The following is a 27,353-nucleotide window of genomic DNA, read 5'->3' as shown; positions in this document are numbered from 1 at the left end:
CATCTTCCCTGAATACTGTACTCTTCATAAACTATTCATGGTCAAACTGCAAAGTACAGAAAATCAAAGAAGGCAAAACATTTCACTAAATGCCCTTGACTTTACACCTGCTATAAAATACTACTCTTTGAAAGTTGGAAAGCTGGGCTACAACAGAACAGTCTGCCAGTATTTGTGAAAATGACTCCTTTTAACATAACGACTAACATCATCTAACTTTTTATTTTTTCAAATAGCAATGCTCCTAATCTTCAAGATGTTTGAATCACTCTTCACAAGATACATCTGTGTGTCTGATGGGCACAGATAAAGGTCTGAAAGGTCACACTTGAACTAAAACCAGTGGTCACCCTCTGAGCTAAAGAGGTGAGAAAGGACTCTACTTCATACTTTATATGTATTGTTTGGGTTTTTATGAAACAGCATTATTTTTGTAATTAAATGACACCAACATACAAGAGTAAAGAATCTCCCTTTTGTGTGAATAAAAGTTACTATTTTATGTTAGTTTTATAACTTTATATGAAGCATTTCCTTAATTTGGAAACAATTACTGTACTTTAAGTGGAATCAAAGGATTATAAGTACTGCATATAAATATGTAAAATATATTTTTTAAATCATGGAAGATAATAGAAGGATAGATAACAGAGGACTATGATTCAATTTTTATAAGGACAGGCCCTAACCAAATGAAATTGTTTGAAATTTTAATGCTTTGTTAACTAAAGTATAAAGAGTTTTAAGTTATTCCTTCCAGGGACTTGTGTTAAAACTTCTTTTAAAGAGATTGGAAATAAGATGTCCGGGTCAAACAGCTGCACAGACTGACTTCCTGCTGAACGGGCTCAGACACAAATGATTTATGTGTGGCCCTATGTTTCTTTGGGCAACCATCAAGACACAGCATCCTTGTTCAACCTGTTTTTTCATACAGCAACTACACTCGCACATCCACTTACAAAAAAATATTTGAATTTCATCGGCAGATTTGTAGATCAATGTACCAGATTAATCTTCCAGAAATCATATCTCTATTTTATACCATATTATGAGGCCATAATTATAGTGACCATGTGCCCTGAATTTCTAAGACAGTATCCTTCTTGTCCATTGACTGCATATGTACACTCGTATTTTAAAAACTGATGTTTTTTGGGGGTGCCTGGATGGACCAGTTGGTTAAGCAGCCCCCTTATATCTCACAATTCATGGGATGGAGCCCCACATTGGGCTCCATGCTGGGTGTGGAGCCTGTTTAAGACTCTCCCTCTTCTCTCTCTCTCTTTCTCTCCTCACCCCCCTCAGCCCCTCTCCCATTCACACACACATGCTCTCTCTCAAAAATAAATAAATAAAAACTCTGATGATTTAATTCAAAAATAATAATCCACATAAAATTAAGAAGAAATTATGACCTAACCCACAGAGTTGTGAGAATTACAGGTCACGTCCAGCACAGGGGCTAACATGGGAAGCATCAGTTTCTGGTCCCTCTCCTTGAAGAGCTTGGATGTGGATCAGCTCAGTCCACATGGGACAATTACAGATGTGACTATGAGGTTGCAAGGCAGTTACAGTGTAACATGTAACCAGGGACATCAGAAGAGCACCCAGACAGGTGCCAAGAGAAACTTTTCTCCAGCTATTACTGGTCCTAAGTTTCACCATTGGTCCAGCGAAGAGTGTACGTGAACCCCGTTAGAGCTACATACGTTTTGTTGTGGTGTGCACTTTCACACACGTAGTCAGGTGCTTACAGGGAAACAGACCCTCGTGTGGAATTCTAGTATATGGTATTCAAAATTTACTTCTGAATGCTTGTCATTATGAGAATTTTCTTCCTAAAATATGTTAACAATATGAGTACCCGGGTGGCTCAGTCAGTTAAGTGTCTGCCTCTTGGTTTTGGCTCAGGTCATGATCTCACGGTTCATGAGTTCAAGCCCTGCCTGAGGCTCCGTGCTGAGCATGAATCTGCTTGGGGTTCTCCCTCTCCCTCTTCCTCTGCCCCTCCCCTGCTTGTGTTCTATCTAAAAAAACAAAAAACAAAAAAAACCAAAAACATCTTTAAAATAAAATAAAATGTCAATAATAGTAAACAGTACTAATGATGTAGCAGGAATGGTACTTAATGAATTACATTTTATATTTTATCTCTGACAAATCTATGAGGTAGGTACTATATTCCATTTCACAGATGAGGAAATCAAGGTGAAAGAACTTGTCCAAGATCAAATAGCTATATACATAGCCAATCAAGATTCCAACTAGACTGCAAAGCCCGGGTTCCTAGTCACTCTTCTGCAAAGTGACTACTGAGGACAGTAATAACCAGAAAAATAAATAAATAAAATAGGAGTAAAGAAGAATGGTAAAATAGAAAGCAGGCTGGGAGGGAGGTTTTAGAACAGAGCCTCGAGAGGCATAATGGATTCAATTCAGTCTAAGAAGCCTACATAAGGAAGGTAGAGGCTGAGACATGAGAAGAGCATGAAAGGCACACACTTAAGCCTGAAAGTCACCTACAGGGCAACAAACAGATGGTCCCGGGTATCAGCAGCCTCCTGGGCCATCCTAAATGATTTAAATCAGCATAACATGAATTGTTTATGTATTAGCCATCTGGGTTGCTATGCATATTATAACCAGAAAAGGAAGCAGACAATCTAACAATTCCAAATCACAATAACCATAGACACGAATGAAATAAATTCTTTGTCTATTTTCTGTAACAAAACAAAACAAAGTTGTAAGTATCTTGTTGAGATTGCAGAGGAGACGGATCCTGCATATTTTTTAGTAGGTAAGAGAGAGCAAGTAAAAATTAACTGAAATTGGAACCATTATTGTTATAAGAAAAATAAAATTAGCAATAGGTTTCTAAAAATTAAGTGTGCTGCATTCAGTCCTGTGTTTTAGTGACTGTAAGTAATATAGATTATATGGTATGTGTATGTAAATATGAATATACAGGGCTTTCATGGGATCTCCCAAAATCTCTCCACACTTAACCTCATCCCCCCCATTAAAGTTTTAAGTACATCAACCATAAATTCTCCTGGCACAATGCCACAGAAGTTGTAGCACTGAAATCCATCTCAGGAATTCCACATTGTGGCTTCAGTCACTCTCTCCACAAATCTTTTCACTATTTTTATGGCAAAGCTGTATAATATAATTGATACAGCATGGAATTTGGAATTCTATTTGAAGGGAATCTTTGTTTTCCTCCGATTTCATATCTCCGAGTCTGTTTACTCAATAGCAAATTAGATATTGAAAAATATTCTATTATCCTATTGTTTCGTAACTCTATTGCTACTTGGCCGATTTGCCTCTCTAGATTGCGCAGTAGCGTAGGAAGCGTACCTGGTTTCGAGCCTGACACATCATAGTACTCAGTAGTTGCTAGGTGGTTGTTTTCCTCTTAAGATTTTCCAAGTTATAATAAACACAAGGTATTTGAAATGATAGATCAAATAATCAGTGAAGAGAGGATTCTGGTGTACACAGAACAGTCAACACTGAGAAGTAATATCTCCTATGGCACTGTACCTGAACGGCTACCCTTTACTGGAGACTTACTAAGCCTTAAAAAATGTAAGAAAATACCAGAAATAACTAAGTGCTGTGTGAGGACGGAGGGTGGAAATCACTGAGGTTATGAGAGAACAAGGCTACATTCAGGCTTCAAGGAAAGAAAGGGTCCGGTGCTGCCCCCTGGTGGGAGTCAGGGAATGTGGACACAAATTGCCAGTTCCTGGGGCTGGAATGACAGATTGTGTGGCTAGATAAGAAAGTCAAGAGCTCCGGAAATGGTTAAAAAATCTACCCTCCGCCCCCAGAAGAACATAATTTCCCAGCAGGGCTACTATAGAAAAGTAGGCTGTCAGTTAGCTACTGGATGATTACAAGTAAAAAGGCCCAACCTAATTGAATGTAATCAAAGCATATATACTTTGAAAACCAGAGTAAAGAATAAAGACCACTCTGTATCATTTAATTATTTTTAAAGTAGCCATTTGGTTTTTGCTTTTTAGTTCAAGGCAATCCCAGGCTCGGATTTCTTTCTAGGAACAATTTTGGATAATTTTTATGCAGTTCTTCTAATGACAGAAAGTTGGATACAGCCTATTGTGTAAGACCACATACCATCTTGAGTTGGAAAGCTGTGAAGAAAAGTTAAAAGTGAGATGAGAAAACTTCAGTTTTTTTTTATATGTTCCTAATTTCTTCTAGCTACTAAAGGCTGTTTAAATTACTTAAATTTTCATGAAAAACTATTTTTCTAAACATTTAATGGAAAGTGAGAAAGGCAGGATACTATAATGAAAAACATATCACAAGTCAAAATAGGCATACATTGCCTATAGGATTACCTGATAAATCAAGATTTTATGTTCCTCCTTGGAACAATGAGAAACATCAGTTCATGACTTAATTTCAAAGTAATGGCTCAGAAAATTGATTTTTAAATTACTTTGCAAACAAAAAGTTCACAAGTATATCACATAATCATTACTATGTCACCAATAACCCATTTAAACTATGAGAATGTATTTTGTTTCCAAGAAGGGGATAGGAGGGGGATAAATTAAGCTCTAAATGTAATAAGCACCAAACAAGACATAGATCATAGAGTTATCATCTATTCTCTAGGAGAAAAACATTAATACACAGCTTTAAATGATTTGTGGATATGCTTAGTTTTCAACCTGAATTCCAATATCATTTCATCTTAATTTACTTAAACTGTTAAATTAACAGAGATTTTGCTTCTAAATTCAATTAGTTGTTAGAGGTCATAATGAGCAGTGCAAGTGTTAAATTCAAAAATATATGAAAAAAAACCTTGAATATACCAAATGATGTAAACTTGATAGCTATAAAGTCAATGAACTTAGAGACTTGAGTTAATTAGTCTTATCTATGTAAGGCTAGACATCACCCAGCCTCCCAATATTATCAGAGAATATTTGTTTTAAATTTGACTTAAATCTACCATCAAAACTTGTCCATAGCCAAAACATGAGCTTTAGCAGATGAGAAAAAAATGATTCTGGTGTCTTGAATCACACTTCCTTAGCAAATGAGTCACAGAAACCTGTGAAGGCACTATGCCAGCAACTCCAAATCAATTTCATTACTGAATTAAATGAATACAACTTTTACTAATGTAAAATATTATTTTTCATTTAAACTAATGGTTTAAATAGTATGTATCATGTTTTTAAAATACAGTTTGGAAAGACATATTAGGCTGTACCAATTTTCCATATAACAGAGACCTATAAAATTAAATCTTCAGATAGCACAGTCCCTAATCTGCGTTAGAGCTACTTTTATTTTATGTTTCTAAGACCATATGCACCAAGATGCATTCAAAAAACACTTGTTGATTTGAAGTCGATCACTTTTAAAACACAGTTGAACCAGTGCAACTAAAACAGTATATGAGTAATATAATTTTATCTAGCTTTCTAGAACACCTCAAAACATTATAATCTGTCCCAAGCTATTTCAGAAAAGCTTCTCTGTAAAATCATAACCTTGACTAAATTTAAAGCTGAGAAATCTATTACTTAACTTCACCGAAATGCCTTCAGTATCTGAGGACTTAGAGAAAACAACAACCCATTTCTTCCTTTTGAATGCAAATTACTGGCAATCTGATATAATTTTTGTTTTCTATGATTTCTTTAGTGAAAGAATGGAGCTGAATTCTAAATTGTGATTTTCATTTAAATTCAAATTCCATTTTTAAAATGGACGCTTATTTTCTGAAGTGAGAAATATTATTTCTGAACTAAATGGGTTTCGCTGGATACAGTCTAGCTACCTAAAACAAAGTTAGAGTATGGTATCAAAACGTGCACAGAAATGATTCATGGCTCAAATTCTATAGGCACTAGGATACAAACATGTTAATAAAAACTTACCTATGAATCTCAATATATTAACTGTGGAAACTAAAGTAGAACACATTTTAAAATCAAAATATAACATTAAAATCAACAATTTATTATATTTAAGAGATTGCTTTTATTTCTCAGAATGATGGCTTTTATAAATTTAACTTTTAAAATCAGAAAATAAGTGAAAGTAAGTGATAACTCATGGCTACAATTTCTTATGTTTTCTAAAACCACTTTTTAAGAAAGTACATAGTGTTCATTACGGCCCAGGGACTGAACTAACTGCTTTATAAATATTAACTCATTTTGCTTTTCATAAAAACTAAATTAGCAACCACAAAGGTAAAACTGGCACCCCAACCAAACCACGTTGGTTTTCCAGGTAAACCAGTAAAGGTTTGGTTCCGCTTCCCCACTTTGTCCTGGATACAGTCTTGCTGCTGTGTCCCCTTCACCTGTCAGCATGGTGAGAAACAGCAGCTAAAATGGTCATTTCTTCATTAAGACTTCCTGCAAAGAAACATCGAGCTTATTTACAGCAGTCAGTCTGTTCCATTCTGAGGCTTTAAAAGTTCAAAATCTAAAGTTAAGATTCTTTTCAGATATATTATGTGTAGATATGTAAATGTGCAGAAATTCAAAATGTACCATGGCTACAATGCTTTTGTTAAAACAATTCGTATTCAATAGAGGGGGGAAAAAGGCAATGCTCTCAAATTTCCACAGACGCTGAAGCTTCTCAAATTTTATAGTTCAGAATTCTTCCCTATAGAAGAAAGCATCGGCAGCAGCAAAGTTTGAAAGCGGAATTTCCTGAGAATGTGGGTGAATAATGATAAACATAAGCGACTGCAGCACTGGGCCATCTCATGAACAAACCGCTCTCTCTGTCAGGTAGGATCCTTGCTTTTGTTTGGCAGCAGGAAACTTCAAATACTCCTAGAAAGCAACTTTTGATGATTTTACGAAGCATTCCATTTTTCTGATTGTCTTTACCATAAAATTGTGACTATAGCATTCTACTGCTACCAAATGGTGCTCGGAAGGCAGAAATCAATCCTTGGCGAAAGCAACCCAAGGATTCCTTTGTCTCATGACACAGAAAACAGATTCTTTTAGAGTTTGGGGAACTGAACCTGCACTAGGAAAATTTCTATTAGGATTTGTCACTGTCCCAATTTTGCAACCTGTTTTTAAGTTTTGGGACTAATCACAAAACGAAACTACTTGTCCCTGTTTGGCTCCATCTTTCTAAAAAGTTTGAGAAGCTGGATAAAGAAATGATGGCTAAAATATTTGCTATTCTTCGGATGATCTCTTGTTACATTATAAAGTTTTGTGTGTGTGTTTTTTTTACTGCTTTTTCCTTCTCTTTAAATATGTCAAATCTCTCGTTTATGTTTCAGTTTATGTTTAAATGCTAAGGCAACTTGCTAAATGTAAAAAAAGACAAGGAAAAGGGAAAAATCAATTTTATCTGCAGAATTCCCAAAGAGATGTGTCAATGTTTTTCCTGAAATTAAACACACTTTATTTATTTTTTGAAATTAGTCGTGGGTGTCATAGCAACATAGCCTTTAAGCTGGATTTTGCTGAATGAATAAATTAGACCAAGTTGTTTTTCAGCAATTTAATTCTGGTCACCAGATCACTATAATTTTACTAAGAAAAGCACAGCAGAAATAAATGTTCTAAGGCTATCATCAATTATTAGGGAGATGTAGTCAAAAATTTGTTAATTGGATCCCAGCAGTAGCAGCCCTCCCAAAGTTTAATAACTGAACAAACTAACCAAGCAAACAAGTTTTTGGCAGGAGTCTCTGACCTAAGTAAGAGAAGGCTTGCTAGGGCTCTCGTTATTTACATGCAGATGACTTTTGCTAATATGATGAGTTTAACCTTTTCATTAAAACTAGCACTTGTAATTGTTGTCTGCATTCAATTAAAATAAAATGCAGAATCCAAAATATATTTTCCTCTTTACTATGCTTCTACCTTTAAAGTTGGTTAATACTTCTTACAAAAAAAGCTTTTCAGAGTAAATGTCTAATATTTACATACACACATTTTCAGAATTTCAAGAATCAGGAGATATTTCAGAATGAGAGGAAAAATATACATACTTCCTTGTTTGACTCCCATAATTGGGTAAGTTGTATGCGGATAAGATGAACCCAATTCTCAATATAGTCTCAAAGACTATATTGCATGCTCATTGTGGACAAACTTCTAATAAGCCCGATAAAACTACAGATACACTAGTGAAAGATGGTTAGTAACTGGGGCCTGGTTTTGGATAATTTCATAGTCAAGTGCAAAAATACAGTATTAAAAATGCCAAACGTACTGTTTTTAGATGAACTCAGTTTATGTAGTTTCTGTAAAAGGGTGATGTTCACAGTTTATTTAGATGGACCACAGCACTTGCTTACTATTTTTTAATCTACTTACTTGAGGCTGAACTCTATAAAACTTCAGTCAGGTGCCACAATGAGAAATCCGGCTAAAGTACATAGCACGGATTCCCCCACTGAGATCAGAGGCGTCTCCCTACTAGTCATAGACACCAGAGAACGATGCACATAAGCACACATGGACACAAATAATTCTCTGAGTAATCAACACATCCTCACGAATATCCCGAGAAACAACATGGAGGCTTACAGGAAAAGAAACGTATTTGTCCATATGCCTATCACATCGGAAAAAAGAATAAGTACATGCGTGCAGAGAACAAAAAGCCCAGACATTAACTAAATAGTGACCGAAGAGATGTTCGTATTTAAGAATAAACGAGTACAATTATTTATATAGCATCAATCCTTTCAACAACTCTGTCAAAGTGAACGGCGGCTGGCAGAGGTTAAATGAGGTAGCCGGCATCATACAGGCGCACACAGTTCCGTTGGTATTTCAACCAGCTCCCTGCTACCTCTTGGGGGTCCCGCACAGGGCTTTAGATTTATGAGTGGGCAAGAGAATATTGCTTGGATATAGGGCAAAGTTTGTATTTAGTGCTCTCATTAAGCTTGTGAAAGAGAAACTAGTGGAATTGTCTACTTATTTATGCCAAGTCCAATTTATATATATATGTATATTTAATTCTAATAAAAAGCTTATTAGCAGTATAGAGTCTTGGGTGGCGGTGGTCATTAGGAAAAGATGGGTCTCTAGAGGTACAGCAGGTTAAGCTCAGATTTATTTGTTTGGCTTCTTTTAGATACTTGTTGAGGAGATGATGGGAAAATTAGGGAACATGAACAGATCTCGTTTCTACTATTGGTTTGATTGAGTGCAGGGCACAAACTGCCACTGTGAGTTCTGAAACCGACTTTGAATTCTGAGGGAAAAACCTGAATGTTCCACCAATGGTAGGCTGGAAGCTTAAAGTTTCTTTTACTCTAAGGGTAAAGGCACTAATTTAAGTGCTTCATCAGGAAATGAAACTTGCTTCCTTTCATTTCCGTATCTGTGGGAAAATCGAGATTCAACTTATGTAGCTAACTGATTCGATAAGAATGTGATGGCTTTTTGATAGACTGGAAAAATAGTTTCAATACACATAGGTTTACAAGTTTTACCTTAGCCTTAACTTAAATTGGAATATGAAATATAATCCTCTCCTTGCAGTAAATATTTTATAGCTATTCTCCACGGTTAACTCACTTCGTAGAGCTCTGAAAGTATAGAAGAAAATTCCTGGAGTATTTAAAGACATGTCTTTTGAGAATAAAATTAAATTCTTTTTTTTTTGCAATTAAAACAATAAACAACAGATAAGACATTGCCATTAAATTAATCTGAAATTAAAGTTTAAATTTAAGTGCAATATGGGGTCTCCCCGGCTGAGACTATACTCACTGGCTTCAATTAGTGGGTCCTGGCACAGGCTCCACGGCTGGCACTGGGGTGTTTACTGTGGGCTCTCATTACAGGTGTAAAGCTAGCTGCACACACAGGAGGGCCACCAAGCGGACATGGCCGTGTGCGGACGGTCCGTCCCCGCGCATGGAAACAGACAGGTCCCAGCTGTCAGGGACAAGAACTTCAGACGTCCCAGAGAAAATATCACGTTTAAAAGCTCACTTAAAACATTATATATGTATATAATATATCTGAGTTATGATGCATTAAAATTTCATCATTTTCAATTCCCAGTCCCCCGAATGTGCATGCTTAGATGTCTGACCTAACAAATCACCAGCCCACAAGGATTTTCCTTAGGTTTCCTCAAATGCTAATTATGGAGCAAATCTAATTAAGTGTGTATGATTCACTTCAGCAGTAGGTACTTCAGTTACTTCAGAATTGCCAAAGGGGCTCTGAAGTGTCTGTTCTCCCTCCAAAACAATCATGCTGCGTGCCAAACTGATAACCATTAAACACAGCTGCAGAGCAAATGTGCGGTCTTGGTCCTGTAAATACAGTGTTCACACATCAATCTGCCCTGTGAGCAATTTCGGATTCAGAACTACCGATTACAGGTTTATGTTACTGTTAAAGGAGTATTATATCTGAGTATGTTCGCCCAGCACAGCTTGAACAGATTTCTATATGTCACGAGAGTTTCCTCCACCTACAAATACTCACAGAAATTCTGAAAAGCCCAAACAGTGATAAATACATTCGATCAGCATGTTGTTGAACTGGTTTTCAAGCTCTATTTTTCAAGCGAGAAAAGTCAAAGTTGCTTTATATGTTTGAGAACATACTTATGGGATAATTAACGTGCAATATAGTTAACCTCATTCCTGAAGAAAATCACATAGGTTGTGTTTGTTGTAAATACTTTTCTTTCAGTTACAGTCAGTAAGTGTTCAAAACAAATCTATGGACAAATCTGAGTTTACAGAAATTAATCTATTTTTATTTCAGTAACTCAAATAATTTCCATGGAAGGGAATTCTTTTCAGAGGGGCTCTCCAAATTGGGTGGGTTGCCGGATGCTTCAGGCCATGACCGCATTCCCTCCAGAGGCTTAGTTAGATCACTATGGCAACTACCCTTTCCCTATCAATAAGCAACGGCTCTGAACACTGATATTCTTTAAAAAAGGGTTTCCTTTGCTGTGGCCATAACAATGTGAACTAGTTTCAAGACTGAAATATCCCACTTCTCATGCAAAACAAACAACACATCTGCTGACTGAATCCACTAGAATTTGTCTTTGTAAATAAATGCAAAACTAGTGAAATCAGCCACTGTACTCCAGTTCACTTTCAGAACAAGGTGAAATTTGTGACGTAAGTAATCTAAGGATTTTGCAGCTGGAATGCCTGATGTGTAGAGGTCCAGGCAGAAGAAGAAAATGGGTCTCCAGAGAGCAAATGACATATCGGAGGCAAAACTTGCAAGAGAGCAACATATGCTTCCTCCCAGACTCTTGGAGCCTCTTAAAAGAGGCACAGATTTGAAGAGCTGCATTTCTTATCTGTGGTTATTTCCGGATATGTAATTATTACTGTGCAGGGTAGTAAATAAGCTGATTACATTTATTAAATAACATCTCCCTCCTTTTTTAGATGAGTGTTTGCCAGCTTTGTCTTCATTGATTCAAGTATCAGTCTCTTCGGCTGTGCCTCACTCAAGGTGTGCAAAACCACCACCACAGCCTCGCGCACACTGCCCTGCACAGCCCGTTGTCCTAGAGGTACATGCTTGACAGGGAGCGGGCCCCCTACATACCTGCTAACCAAGCAGATCCAGTTTCTCCTTATATTGTTTCACGCTGGGGCATTAATGAGCTTAGTCACTGATGAGGCAAAAAAATCAACCAGCTGGGAACTGGGGCGTGGACATTCTTGCTCCTTAGCAATTACTGAACGCTCTCTTACTCATCTACCAGACGCCACACTGTTTATTGTGATCATGCCCTCCCCTAGTTAAAAGCTTTTCCTGCTCCCCAAAGCTTATTCGTTATTTACCCTGATTTCTCTCACAGCCCGGTACAGACATGAACGGGTCCACCTCCATTCCAAAGCTTACGCTTACCATTTTGTAACACTGCCTTTACACAAACCCCTCTCTTCGCCAACTCTCTGATTTCGCTATCCCCTGCTAGCTCTACACAGTCCACTTTCAAAATCAGCTCAAATGCCCTTTTCCAGGGAGCCTCATGACCTTGATGTTGATTTTTTTTTTAATTCATGTATTCAATCATTCGTCAAATACTTCAGAGCCTGTTATGTCTCTACCTTCATGGAGTTTTATATTTTATATTCTAGTGGGGGGAGTACGTATGAGGACGTGCTGGAAAGGAAGGATGCAGGGATCTGTGATAGACAATAACAGGGAGCTAGAGCTCCGAGTTATCCAGAGAGCTCAGGAAGGAGCTTTCTGAGGAGATGGTATTTGAAAATCATGAGTGACTAGCTCTGCCAAGACCCAGGTAGGAGCATTCCTGCCAGGTCACACAAGTACAAAGACCCAGAGGCAGAAGAGAGCCTGGCATGATCCAGAGAAAGCTGGTGGACCTGTAGCCCAGGGGGAGGGGAGAACTCACACGGGAGGGGGAATGACGGGGCAGGACAACCAGATGGCCAGGTGGCCACCAGACCAGCCCTGGCAGGAATACGCTAACATGTGTTTTTGATACTTCACATGTCTGTATTTTACTGAGTGCATACAACAGGACCTACAGAGATTTACAAGATCCTCCAGGTAGACCCAGGGTTCACTTGCAGGAAATCAGATATGTCACCAGAGATGGACACTGGCCTTGCTGACAATGAGACACAGCACAGGGACAAGGGTAAAACACACACTATAAATGGATTATTGGGGGGGGAATTTATTCTCCAAATAAATTTTGGGGAAATAATCACTTTTTTCAGTGGAAAACTTCCTGAGGATCAACACTGAAATGCCTACTTCTGAGGAAAATAAAAATAGGACTTTAGAATTGGAAGTACTCTACGAAACTTTGTGGCTAACTGGAATCCCTTCCTGGCAAATATTCAAATACCTTTTCTCCTCTAGTAATTCAGTAGATTTACTACGATATCTAGTTCCTTAAGGATAATATCAATTTCCCATTTACTCACGCTACTGACTTCCTCTCCGTATTTCTTATCTCCGCATCGCTCTCAGTGGCTTTTTTTTTTATGGTTATGTATTCTAAAGAAAAAGGCTCAAAATGGAAAAACCTAGCAATGTGCATGAAGATTATATTTTTCTAATTGTTATTTACTGTTCCTTTGGCAAGGATTAGGAATCCATTGCAGATATAAACAGATTTTCATATGCTCCATCTAGGGTCAGTAGAAAAAAACCTTGCCTCTTATTCACGTGCTTGCTGGGTTTTGTTTTGTTTTTTAAATGGTTATTTATTTTGAGAGAGAGAAAGAGAGAGAGAAAGCGAAAGAGAGAGAAAGAGAGCACATGCATGCTCAAGGAGGAGAGGGGCAGGGAGAGAGAATCCCAAGCAGGCCCCAGCGGTCAGCACAGAGCCCGGCCCTAAGCTCGATCTCATGAACCATGACATTATGACCTGAGCTGAAATCAAGAGTCAGAAACTTAACCAACTGAGCCACCCAGATACCCATTCCCGCTGGGTTTTCTGTCATCAGAGCTGCTTACAATATAGCAAATTCTGAGGTAGGCCCATAATAATGTTGCTACCTAGCAACCTGGGGTGATTGTGAGGTAATATAAAAATGAAGGCAAAATATAATTAGAAAGTTTCCCAAGCACTCAGTTATACAATGCTGAGGATTTATTCGTTTTTGCTTAGCATTTATTTTAATTATGATTTATAAGGATTCTGACTTTTTGAAAATTCTATTATTTGGATTTATTGAAATCTCTTAGAAAGTTTAATTCCAATTAGCTATCTTTTTTGTTTTTTGAAAAAGAATGACAAAACATCTCAACTTCTTTGGTTCTTGGACTAATTACTGTACTAGAAAGTAGAAGACTTAGGTCCTTGTCCTGAATCTCTTATCAACTAGGTAAGTGACAAGACAGAGTGGCTCTATCTTTTCTTAATCATTCACACAGCCTGCCAGGGTACATTGATCAGCATGATAAGGGAAATCGAACTCCAGTCACTGAAAGAGTAAATGCCCTTCCTGAATCCCTAGTCATTCTAGCAGACAATGTCTGGCACACAGCAGGCACTCACTCGGTAGAGGTTTACTTGGAAAACTCCAGTTTTCACTTATCTGCACATCTTTCAGACAGGGAGAAAGGCAAGGCTTGAGAGGCATTTGCCCTTCAATACTGAAAACAGAAGCCAACAGATTCTGAACAAAAGGAATTTCATGCCTGATTTCTTGACAAAGCTTAGACTCCAGGTTGTCAGATGACCATTTTGACACTCAAATGGTAAAAAAATAATAATAAAATATAGATGGCCACCAAGCCAAAACAAACAAACAAAAAGAAGAAAACAAAAGAAACCCCATGATCTCACGGTTCATGGAATGGTTCATGGGATCAAGTCCCAGGTCGGGCTCTGCGCTGGCAGCACAGAACCTGCCTGTTTGGGATTTTCTCTTTCCCTCTCTCTCTGCCCCTCCCCTGCTCACACATGCTCATGTGCTTGCTCTCTTTCTCTCTCTCTTTCACAAAATGAATAAATAAAATAAAACACTTAAAAAAAAAAAGAATAAATACTGAAAGGAGATAACTCCGTAGTAGGGAGACCAAAAGTACTTGAGAGTTGGCCATATCAGCGAAAAAGATCTCATTAACCAAATGGGTGGGAAAGACATCACCAAAGAGAAGTGTCAGAATCTCGTGAATAAGGTGGGCAGAGAGGGTGAGGAAAACTCTCTCTCATTTGTAGTAAGACCCCAGAAGTTTGACAATAACTTCTTTGATGATGAAACGCAAAAGCATAAATTCCTGAGATTAAAAGTTAGGAGCATTCCTCAAGGGAAAATCCAAACCTCTGGGACGTGGTAAAATGTTAGATTTAGCAAATGTAGGCACAGGAAAGACTGGGAGAAAATACCTGCAAATCACTTATCTAGCAGAGGTCTTATGTCACAGGATATGCACACAACACTCCTAACTCATCAGTAAACAAAGAAATGACCCAATTAGAAAGTGGGCAAAACACAGAAACAGGCATTTCTTTAAAGAGGAGATAGGTGTCAAATAAGTACATGGAAACATGTTCAACACATTAGCTACTGGGGAGATGAAAATTAAAACCACAATGAGATAGCACTACATTCCTATTGCACCAAAAATAAAGATAGTGACAACACCAAATGCTGGTGAGAACGTGGAGATCTCCCATACATGGGTGGGGGGAACATAAAATGGTTCAGACACCTGGGAAACAGTGTGGCAAATGCTCATGAAACTAACCATCCACTCATACCCGGCAATTGCACTCTTGGGCATTTATCTCACAGAAGTGAAAAGATATCTACACAAAAACACAAATTTCACAACAACCTCTTCATAATAGCAAAAACTGAACAATCCAACTGTCTTTCAATGGGGAAATGGTTAAAAAAACTGTGGCACATTCACACATACCATAAAAATTAACAATCAGTAATAAAGAGGAACACTATTTATATACCCAACAACCAGGATGGAGTTCAAAGGCATCACGCTTAGTGAACAATGTCAAATTTCAAAAAATTCCATTCATATAAACATTCTTGAAATGACAAAACTATAGAGATGGAGCAAAGACTAGTGGTTGCCAGTGGACGGGAGATGGGAGAGGGGCAAATATAAAAAGGTATCGTGATGGAACAATTCTGTATCTTGATTGTGGGAGTGTCTATTCAAATCTGTTCAGGAGATATAACTGCACAGAACCGTGTGCACGCACACACAAATATAGGTTGAATAAATGGTGAAAAGTTTTGTGGTCTAGTTAACAGCATTGTACCAATGTCAATTCCCTGCCTCTGGCTCTGCGTTAACAGTGTGGAGCTGCTTAGGACTCTCTATCCCTCTCCCTTTGCTTGCTCATACTTGCTCTCTCTCAAAATAAATAAGTTAATTAAAAACAAAAACAAAACAAAGAAGGCACCGATGTAAGGAGGTAGAAAGGCCTAGAACTGAAGGAAGAGCCAGGCTCTTAGGTGGAGTCTGTCAGGAAGCATCCGACTCTCGGTAAATTAGTCTTCTGAATCTCAGTTTTTCTCACTTGTGGAAATAGTAGGTCTGTTCCACAAGCTTCTAAAAATCTGATGTGTTAATTTTAGTGAAGTCCAGTACGTGCTTGGCACACAGTGGATGTTAGTTTCCTGGTTTCTTAACCTACACTACTTTATAGTGAAACAGAGAGTCAGACAGTCAGACCATCAGAAAGAAGGTCATAGACTCAGAAGTCCAAATGCCAAATCTGATGACTACTCCAGCCTCAGTGACAACATAGAGGGCCCCAAAGAACATAGACTTCTGGCCTTAGTCAAGCAGGAGCTTGAGGCTCTGCTGCCATTCCCTTGTGATAGAAAATCTTTTCTGCAAAATGTGTTCCCCAAAATTGAAAAATAAATTTAAAATAGCTTTACACTTACAGAAAAATTGTGAAGATAGTAGTACAGAGTTCTCATATACCGCATGCTCAGTTTCTATTACTAATATCTCACATTAGTGAAGGTATATTTGTTACAATTAACATACCTATGTTGATACATTATTATTAATTAAAGTCTACTCTTTATTCCTATTTGCTCAGTTTCCTGCTGATGTCCTTTCTCCATTCCAGAGTCATACATTCTATTTTGTCTTCTTGTTTCATTAGCATCTCCTTGGCTGGGACAATGTCTCAGATCTTCCATGTGTTTGATGGCCTTGACAGTTTTCAGGCATACTACAGTATGCCCCTCAATCAGGATTTGTCTGATGATTCTCTCATGATTGGAGTGAAGTTACTTTTTCTCTCAAGTATTATTAGTCCCAAACTTTAATCCTAAATTGAGGAGAGGTGATTAAGTTGGACAATTTAAATTTCCAGAAACTAGCAAGTGATTTTCTATTTATTCTCTTGTTGAGAAACTGCTTTGGAATATTAAACATTTCTTAAGAACATTATTGTCACCATTAAATAGATTAACCTAACATTTGTCAATTACAACCACACACAAAACAGTTCTAAGACTGATGGTTATGAGCTTTATCTTAAATAGTCTTCAGACCTCTAACAACCTTCTTTTATTTCAACTGTTAACACCATTTCGTAGGAGGCTTTGACAGTCCTTTACCAAGCTCTCATTGTGGGGTGTCTGGGTGGCTCAGTTGGTTGAGCGTTCGACTCCTGATTTTCTGGCTCAGGTCATGATCTCACAGTTCCTGAGTCTGAGCTTGGGATTCTCTCCCTCTCTCTCATCCTCACCCCCGCTCTCTCTTTCAAAATAAATAAATTAATTGAACAATATATTTTTGGGGCACCTAGGTGGCTCAGTCAGTTGAGCGTCCGACTTGGGCTCAGGTCATGATCTCATGGTTAATGGGTTCGAGCCCCACATCAGACTCTGTGCTGACAGCTCAGAGCCTGGAGCCTGCTTCAGATTCTGTCTCCTTCTCTATCTGCCCCTCCCCACTCATGCTGTGTGTCTCTCTCTGAAAAATAAACAAAAAAAATTAAATAAATAAATATATATTTTAAAAAGCTCTCATTAGTATTTGTTACATTTTCTAAGCAGAGTTTACAGAATCTTAAAATGATATACCCAGGAACCACATTTTTCTATAAAATAGCACCCATAAAAAGGATAGCAATCTATTTGCCTGATAATCTCCAGAAATACAATGACATCCCCTTGTATTTGGGGGTAAGCTGACACTTCCCACAGTTCAAGGATGGGCTGCCGCCGATTGAGCAAATTGGTGTATTCCATTCTCCTGACTTTAGTTTCTGGTTCAGGAAATATGACACAAATTTTTTTTAATTTTAATTTATTTTTTTATTTTTTACTTTGTTAAAGTTTATTTATTTATTTTGGTAGCGAAAGAGAGAGAGACAGAAACCGAAAGAGAGAGAGAGAAAGCAGGAGGGGCAGAGAGAGGAGAGAGAGCAAACTCCACACTGTCAGGGCAGAACCCAACACGGGGGTCAAACTCATGAATCGTGAGATCATGACTTGAGCCAAAACCAAGATTTGGATGTTTAAGCAACTTAGCCACCCAGGTGTCCCTATTTTTATTTTTTAATTCTTATTTTGAAAGAGACAGAAAGGTGGGGAGGAGCAATAAGAGGGAAAGTGGGAGTAAGAGAAAATCCCAAGTAGGCTCTATGCTCAGCACGGAGCCTGATGCAGCACTCGATCCCACAACCCTGGGATCACGACCTGAACTGAAATCAAGAACTGGATGCTCAGATAACTGAGCCATCCAGGCACTCAAGAAAATATGACTTTTATGGTCTAATGAAGGTGAATCCAGAACACTTGCTTGGAACTGTAAACCCAGATAGCCACCATGAAAGAACTCAGCTCTGAGATCATTCATTTGATACCCAGCCGCCTACCACCAGATTTAAGAAGGAAAAGGACAAGGTGACCACAGGTAGGGGCTGGAGGATAAAGAGAGAAGGATGGAGACAGCAGGGAGGGTACTGGGGAAAGGACAGGTGTATCAAAATTACCCAGAGGACTTACGAAGTGCAGGTTCATCTCTGACCCCTAAACTGTCCATTCACCACCCTCAGGGACTGGCTGCGCCTCCCTGCTGTGTATGCTAACACATGTATGCCGCTAAGTTGTTACTGATATGTGCCAGCTATAGTTCCTTGAGGTACATTCCCATCTCTCTTCTTCCTTTAACCATGAAAACCTAACAAAATGATGTCCACATTTCCTGTCTTGGTTTCTTCCCCTGCCACTCATTCCTGCAATTATTCCAATCTGTGTCTTACATAACACTCCAGGGCTCACACCTGACGGCATCTTAAACTCATTTGAGGAAATGGGGGGCTTGGGTGGCTCAGTCAGTTAAGCGTCTGACTTCGGTTCAGGTCACAATCTCACAGTTTGCAAGTTCAAGCCCCGTGTCAGGCTCTGCACTGACAGCTCAGAGCCTGGAGCCTACTCTGGATTCTGTGCCTCCCTCTCTCTCAAAAATAAATAAAAACATTTAAAAAGATCATTTGAGGAACTTCAAAACTGATGCCTCAGTCCCAAACCCGAAAGGCTCTGATTTCATTGTCTGAGGTATGGTCAGGTCACCAGGAGTTTTAAAAACCTTTGGAGACTCCACCGCACAAGGAGGATTGAGAATCACAGAACCACTGTGTGGCTGCTACAAATGACCTCTGAATCACTGGAGTCAATGAATTTTTCTCAGCTGCTTCTCCTGTAAGCTGGACTGGTAGAAAATAGTTAGCAAAGAGGAGAAAGAATTGTTTTTTCACCAAACATCCCTTAAAGTTGGAAAAAGAGAACAAAATCAATGTGTAGAAAAGAGCTCTAGGAATACGTAACTTATGATAGCTAACATGCCAGGGTATTAAGGGGAACAATACTGCTTGAGAAATAGTAAAGGGGAAAGAGGAGAAATCACTGCACACAAAATGGTCATCAAGTTCCTCTCTACTACAGAACAATTGGAAATGGGTCTCTATAGTGTATAAAGCCACTCATTAAACTAATTCAGTAAAACTCCTTTGGGGTGCTATAGTGCCTTAACATTTCTTTGTGTTGGGAGGTGATATGTGTGTTACAGCAAATCTGAGATAGCAGAATTTCTTTCTTTCCTGTCTGTTTTCAGAGACAAAAAAAAAATGATCATTAAAAAAAGGCCTATTTGTGTTTTGTGTTCACAAGTAAGACAGTACTGTAAGAGATAATACTTCAAAAGCAGAAAACAAATTAAGAAGGTATCTTTCTGGGACTGAAATAATGCTAGTAATACTACCACAAACAAGAGCTGCCACCCACTGGGCAGAAGCCAGGGTGCCAGTATTCAGTGTGACTTGCACTATATCATTAATCCTAATGAACCCTATGAGAGGAAAGAAGCTTCATTATCCTCATTTCAGGGATGAGGAAACTGAGTCACAGAGACAGGTCCTGCTTGCATGTGCCAGAAACAGTATTTAAAAGCACCTCTGTCCATTTCCAGAGCCTGAGTTCTTAACTGATATGCTCTTTTATACCCTGTTATGAATCCAGCAAAATGAGTTAAAAAAAATTTTTAAATCCCCAGACACACCAGCCTATGTTAAAAAAAAAATCATTAGGCAAATTGATGGAGAACGTGTTGGGCAATTACAGGATGGCAAAAACAGAAGGCAAAAGCAAGTTTAACCTAAAATGTAAAGTCCAGAGCCAGTCACTTAGAGTTTTCCATGAATGTTTTTGGTGATGATGGACGAATTATAATTTTATACTATTCTTGATTCATGTTATTTCTGCAACTTTAAAGTCTTCACATTGTGAATATATTTCCCAGTGGTTCTGCTTTCCATTTCCATGCAACCACAAGTCACTATGGCAAAGTCTCCTCTAACTAAAGGTGACTAAGCAGCTCCCAGTTCCTAATGAATTTATTTCTGTTTAGAACACACACACCATCAGCTGACTTCCATGGACTTGAAATTGACAGCTTCATAGTAAATAAAGGAGAAATGATGGCAGTATTCTGAAATAGTACTCACCTTTTAGCTGCTAAAAAAATATATACATCATATGCTCTGTATAGTGATAATACAAATTAGAGCATCTCTTGTCTTAAGTGAATGCTCCTTGAATGTGAGAGCCATATTCTACTCATCACTAGTTCTCTACCGCCCAACACATGTGGTAGATTCCATGTAAGTATCTGCTGAGCTCATTTAACATTTGATATTCAACAAAATACTACAATATACATATTAGATGAGGAAACACATTTGATTTCAGATCACATTTTTCTATGGGAAATCTTACATGTAACTGTTTAAATTTTACAAAATGTAACTGGAAATACATAGAGAAAATCAGGAAAGGAACATTTTATGTTTTGATAACTCCAGAATATTTTATAGCTCTCAAGAATATGAAACAATTTCCTGTTTCATATTAGTTGAAATACATTAAAGATGATGATTTATGAAGAATTATCCTTCATTTAAGCATCCCTTTTTAAAAATTTAGGCAAATTTTGGCTCTCTGAAAGTTTCTGAGGATTCAGTAAGTTACAATTATGTTAATGAAAAATGAACATTTTTAGGTTTCAAAAGAGCTAAGTATTGGATACAACTCTTATCAAGCTCCCACATTAGGAATCCAACATCATCTTCAAGACCACATGGATGGCAATTCATCTTTGTCCATATGAGTTAAACTACCATGACCATACAATCTAGTACTAGAAGTTCTAGTCTTAGCAATCACAGAAGAAATAAAAGGCATCTGAATTGTTAAGGAAGCATAACTGTTCAGTATTTGCAGATGACATGATACTAAATATCGAAAACTCTATAGACTCCACCAAAACAGTATTAGAATAAATGAATTCAGTAAAGTTGCAGCATACATAATTAATCCCCCAATTTTCTATAAACGAATAATGAAGCAGCAGAAAGAGAAATTAAGAAAACAATTCCTTTTTACAACTGCACAAAAAAGAATAAGATACTTAGGAATAAACTTAACCAAGGAAATGAAATACCTACACTCTGAAAACTAGATGAAACACAACACAAAACTGTAAGACAATGCAAGAATATGGAAAGATATACTATGCTCATGGATTAGAAGAATTAATATTGTTAAATTGTCCATACTACTCAAACCAATCTACATATTCAGTGCAATCCTCATTAAAATACCAATAGCAGGTTGCCTGGGTGGCTCACTTGGTTGAACATCCAACTTCAGCTCAGGTCATGATTGCATGTTCATGGGTTCCAGCCCCACATAAGGCTCTGTACTGACAGCTCAGGGCCTGGAGGCTGTTTCAGATTCTGTGTCTCCCTCTCTCTCTGCCCCTCTCCCATTTGCACTTTGTCTCTCAAAAATAAATAAACGTTAAAAAAAATTAAAGAAAGTAAAATACCAATAGCAATTTTCACAAAATTAGAACAAATAATCCTAAAATTTATATGAAACAACAAAGGACCTCAAATAGCCAAAGCAATCCACAAAGCTACAGTAATCAAAACAGTATGGTACTGGCACAAAGATAGACACACAGATCAGTGAAATAGGATATAGAGAGCCCAGAAATAAATCTATATTTATATGGTGAATAAACCTACAACAAATGAGGGAAGAATATACAATGGGAAAAAAATGGTCTTTTCAATAAATGGTGTAGGGAAAATCTGACAGCTACATGCAAAAGAGTGAAGCTGGAATACCTTCTTATACCATACATAAGAATAATTTCAAAATGGATTAAAGACATAACAGTCAATCCTGACACCATAAAACCCCCACAAGAAAATATAGGTCATAATCCTAGATATCAACCTTAGCAACATATTTATAGATATGTCTCCTCAGGCAATGGAAACAGAAGCAAAACTAAAAAGCTTTTGTACAGTGAAGGAAACCATCAACAAAACAAAAAAGAAATCTACTGAATGGGAGCAGATATCTGAAAAGGAGTTAATATCCAAACTATATAAAGAGCTCATACAACGTTATACAAAAAAGCAAAAAATCTGATTAAAAAGTGGGCAGAAGACATGAACAGACATTTCTCTAAAGAGGACATACAGATGGCCAACAGACACATGAAAAGATGCTTAACATCATTCATCATCCAGGAAATACAAATCAAAACCACAATAAAATATCATCTCACACCTATCAGAATGGCTAAAATAAAAAACACAAGAAACAACAAGTGTTGGCAAGGATGTATAGAAAAAGGAAGCTTCGTGCACTGTTTTTGGGAATGCAAATTGGTGCAGCCAATTTGTAAAACAGTATGGAGTTCCTCAAAAAGTTAAAAGTAGAAATACCATATGATCCAGTATTTACTGGTCCCACTAGTGGTATTTACTTTACACCCCCAAAAATAAAAATGCTAATTCAAAAGGAATATATGCATCTGTATATTAATTGCAGTGTTATTTACAATAACCATGATATGGAAGCAACCCAGAGTCCATCAACAGATGAATGGATAAAGAAGATGTGGGAGAGATATATACATATATACACACAATTGAATATTACTTAACAATAAAAAAAAGAATGAGATCTTGCCATTTGTGACAACATGGATGGACCTAGAGTATATTATGCTAAGTGAAATAAGTCAGATACAGAGAAAGACAAATACCATGTGATTTCACGTATATGTGAAATCTAAAAAACAAAACAAATGAACAAACAAACAAAAAGCCAGACTCTTAAGCACAGAGAACAAACTGGTTTGCCAGAAGGGAGGTGGGTGTGGGTATGGATGAAATAGCTAATGGGTATTAGGAGGTACAAACTTCTAGTTATAAAATAAATAAGAGAGATGCAAAGTACAGCATAGGGAAAATGGCCAATAATATTTTAATAACATTATATGGTGACCGATGGTGACCACACTTATCAAGATAAAAAAAGAAAAAAAACATTACTAGACCATTCCACAGATGTGCTTTTCAGGTCATCCTCTCTGACAAAGGATATGACTACAGAAACAGGGTTTTCCAGGAAAGGGGATTCAACAGAATTGGGGAGAGGTCCCAAGTTATGAGAGGAAGATGAGGCATCTATACTGTTCTATGTCCCTTCCCACCCAGACATTTACGGATGGAAAATGCGTGCCACTCCTCACCCACCACTGACAGTCCCCACCTGTGGCAGACCGGATGGTGACACTGTTTCTCTGATGTAAACTGGTGCAGCCGCTCTGGAAAACAGTGTGGAGGTTCCTCAAAAAACGATCCATAGAACTACCCTATGACCCAGCAATAGCACTGCTAGGGATTTACCCAAGGGATACAGAAATGCTGATGCATAGGAGCACATGTACCCCAATGTTCATAGCAGCACTGTCAACAATAGCCAAAACATGGAAAGGCCTAAATGTCCATCACCTGATGAGTGGATCAAGAAGATGTGGTATATATACACAATGGAGTACTACATGGCAATGAGAAAGAATGAAATCTGACCATTTGTAGCAAAGTGGATGGACCTTGAGGGTGTCATGCTAAGCGAAATAAGTCAGGCAGAGAAGGACAGATACCATATGGTTGCACTCATAGGTCTAACAGGAGAACAGGAGAAACCTAATGGAGGACCAGGGGGAGGGGAAGAGGGAAAGAGAGTTGGGGAGAGAGAGGGATGCAAAACTTGAGAGACTACTGAATACTGAAAACGAACTGAGGGCTGAAGGGGGAGGGGGGGAAGGGGTGGTGGTGATGGAGGAGGGCACTTGATGGGGAAGAGCACTGGGTGTTGTATGGAAACCAATTTGGCAATAAACTACTTTAAAAAAATAAAAAGAAAAAGAAAATAAATTTAGAAAAAAAGTAAGGGATGAGAAAGAAAAAAGTGCAAGTTGTGACACAGAATTCTTTTCCACATCAAAAATTCCACAAGCATAACTCTTTTCATAAAGATAGGGTAAAAGCAGAAGAGTTCCCTGGTTAGCCTGGCCATAGTATCATCTGCCCAACGCTAGGTGCCTCTAGACAACTGTGTCCGAATCCCCCAGAGAGACTGGAGGGCTTTTCTTTCCTGAGCTCCCATTATAACACATACATGTGTACATACATAAATGTACACACATCTCCACTCAATGATCACCCTGTATGTCTGTCTAATAGACTGTTAGCTTCCTGAGGGAAAGGGTCCTAATCTTTTTATCTAATTATCCTTATATTTGCCCATTTGAGTGACTGGTTAAATTTCTCATCTGGTTTTAGAAGCCTCAATCTGCTCTTGATAGAAAAAAAGCTTCAGTGGGAAGAGGTAGGAGGTAATAGGGTTTTGAATTATTACCCAAACACCCAGCATTGTTGGGATTTTACTGCCATCTCTGGGGGAGCATAGTGTATGTCCTGATGCAAGCAGTTGAGGAAAGTCACAGGGAGGACAGAAAACTGGCATATTGAGGACTCAAAGGAGAAAACATGTCAAAGCAAGACCTAGAGCTGCTGGCGGGAATTAGAAGGAGAGACAGCCAGAATTCCAGTCTGTTAAACAGAAGGTAATGGACCAAGAAGCCTTGATCTATGCACTGGGTTTTGTGCTTTTAAAATAACTGTATCCTGGGCCCACTATGAGGAAGAAGAGACATAGTGGTGTCCCGCAGGTCCCCAGACTAGTGTGACCCAATGACGAAAAGGGAAGCAGATTGTGATAGGAAGGGTCATTGCCCTGTCCTAATCCCCAGACACTGCTGGAAATATTACCTTACACAGCCAAAAGCATTTTACAGAAATGATTACGATCAAGGATGTGGACATGAAACTACACCTGGATTATTCAGGCAGGGCCAATCTAATTACATGAATCCTTAAATTTGAAGAACTTTCCCGACTGTGGTCAGAGAGAGGGCACTAAGACTGTTGACAGACTAAGACAGAAAGACACAACACTGCTGCTGGGAAGATGGGGGAAGATGGAGCCACGAACCAAGGGACGTAACCAGCCTCTAGATGCCGGAAATGGCGAGGACAGTCCCCCAGAGGACCCTCCAGAAAGGAACACGGCCCTGCCAACGTCCTGACTTCAGCCCAGTGAGACATGTGTTGAATCCAGATGTACAGAACTGTAAAATAATAAATCTATGTTGTTTTAAGCCACTACATTCGTGGTAATTTGTTGTGGCAGCAACAGAAAACTAATACAGGGGTCTTCAAATTCTCAGTCAAGTCTGCCCCTCGAGGGAATCACTGCAGAGGCCCCAAGCTTGTGTCAGAAGCCCAGGCAGAGAGGAAGGCCACATCTGACCCTGACAGCTCCACGAGGCCTGAGAGGAATTGGAAGGAAAACTGTAGAGAACCAGACCAAGCCCAGAGAGAGTACCTAATATAAAAGGCTGCGAGCATGAATCTTTTTCATCCTTGGAGAAACGCTGCCCTGACTCTAAATCCCACCCCAAGATTCTCTTCTGGGAAGGCTGATCTGAGCCAGCTCAGAATGTCTAAAAACAAACAGAATAAGAGCCACACTGTTCACTGCTCCTAAATGGTCTCTGCCCTCCACGGCAATCCAAGGTCAGAGCAGTCTGTGCATGAGACGAGGAGCCAGTCCACAGAGCTTTCTGGAACAAAACCCATGCCCAGGACGCAGGGAAACAATAGCTTGTTACCACTGAGAGATCAAAACAAGCAAGATCTCTTTCCTCTCATTTCTGCCAGTACTTCTAGGCAAAGAAAGCAAAAATCACAAGACAAATGTTAGTGGTATGAGGCATTTTATTTTAAGAACTCCTTGTGGGAAGTATCTTGACTTAATAATTCTCTCCATTAATTAAGAGTGAGGATAAAGTGAATGAAGAATGGACAGCATAAACACATTTGCTTATGTTGTTATCCATCACATAATCATATAATATGAACCTGGTAGTTTCTGGGAAATTGTGATGGAAAGAAACATATTTTTACCCTTGTAAAGAATTAGAGTAATGACCATATAATATGGGGGAAAAAAACACGGATGCAAAATGAAATAAAAAATAACTCGAGTGAGTTTGAGTTTCGCTGAATATTATCTTGTATAATGATACAGAACTAGAATTACTTTTCATTTACAAATTAAATCATTATGATTCAAGGAAAATCTGAGATAATCAAGTATAACTTTAGTTCTTAAGATGATTGGACGGTCAATTAAAAAATAGCTCATTGAGGTTTGTCAATGTTTTAACATCTGTTTTAGGATTTAACTGTCAGACTAAATTATCCTAAATTTGACACTGTACTACCTAACAAAGCCTACCAGTTGTTTTCACTGCTTCAGAATCTTGAAATCACAGAATCTGAATGAAACCTGAGAAGTCACTCTAGTCCAACAACTTGCCTGATGGGATGATATCCCTGACAGATATTTGTGCTTTTTAAAAGGCTCCAATGGATAAAGCATTTTTCCTTCTATTATCTCCTACAGACCAGTTTGTGCCCCAACTCAATGTTGCAAACAAAGAAAGAGAAAGAAATGGTCATTTATTCTGTGCCTACTACATGTCTGATATTGCAGTAGGTGTTACATAGATATTTAAAGAACTCGCTTTTCACATCATCCCAGTGAAATATTATGAGCTACATTTTATAGATGAAATAAATAATAGGCTAAGATACCTGATAAAACAACTTCCTCTCTAGAAGAACTAAAATTCACTGTTATACAACAGGTAAATATTTCAGAGAATAAAATTTTAATAAAACTGAAGAGGCTATAGAAAGTGTGAGACAAAAACAGTAGGTAGATGCATTCTTTTTTAAATTATTTGAATGTTTATTTTTGAGAGACAGACAGAGAGAGAGTATGAGCAGGGGAGGGGCAGAGAGAGAGGGAGACACAGAATCCCATGAAGGCTCCAGGATCTGAGCTGTCATCACCAAGACCCAACTGGGGCTCGAAA

General features: G+C 38.3%; 1 protein-coding gene and 1 long non-coding RNA gene across 6 annotated transcripts in view; one reads left to right on the top strand and one right to left on the bottom strand.

The window, feature by feature from the left end:
• Nucleotides 1-27,353, bottom strand: part of BCKDHB (branched chain keto acid dehydrogenase E1 subunit beta) — a 215,422-nt gene that overhangs the window by 5,014 nt on the left and 183,055 nt on the right. The window lies entirely within an intron of this gene.
• LOC115296715 lies at nucleotides 252-11,785 on the top strand. Of its 3 annotated transcripts, none has more exons than XR_003911012.1 (3): nucleotides 252-366; nucleotides 6,671-6,812; nucleotides 11,441-11,785. It is a non-coding gene; the product is annotated as an uncharacterized LOC115296715 (long non-coding RNA). The 3 variants fall into 3 exon arrangements; XR_003911014.1 differs by lacking the exon at nucleotides 11,441-11,785 and adding an exon at nucleotides 7,992-8,075; XR_003911013.1 differs by lacking the exon at nucleotides 252-366 and adding an exon at nucleotides 4,113-4,191.

This window comes from Suricata suricatta, chromosome 7 (assembly GCF_006229205.1).
Source record: "Suricata suricatta isolate VVHF042 chromosome 7, meerkat_22Aug2017_6uvM2_HiC, whole genome shotgun sequence".
NCBI classification, from domain to species: domain Eukaryota; kingdom Metazoa; phylum Chordata; class Mammalia; order Carnivora; family Herpestidae; genus Suricata; species Suricata suricatta.
This window is presented reverse-complemented; position numbering and strand designations above follow the sequence as displayed.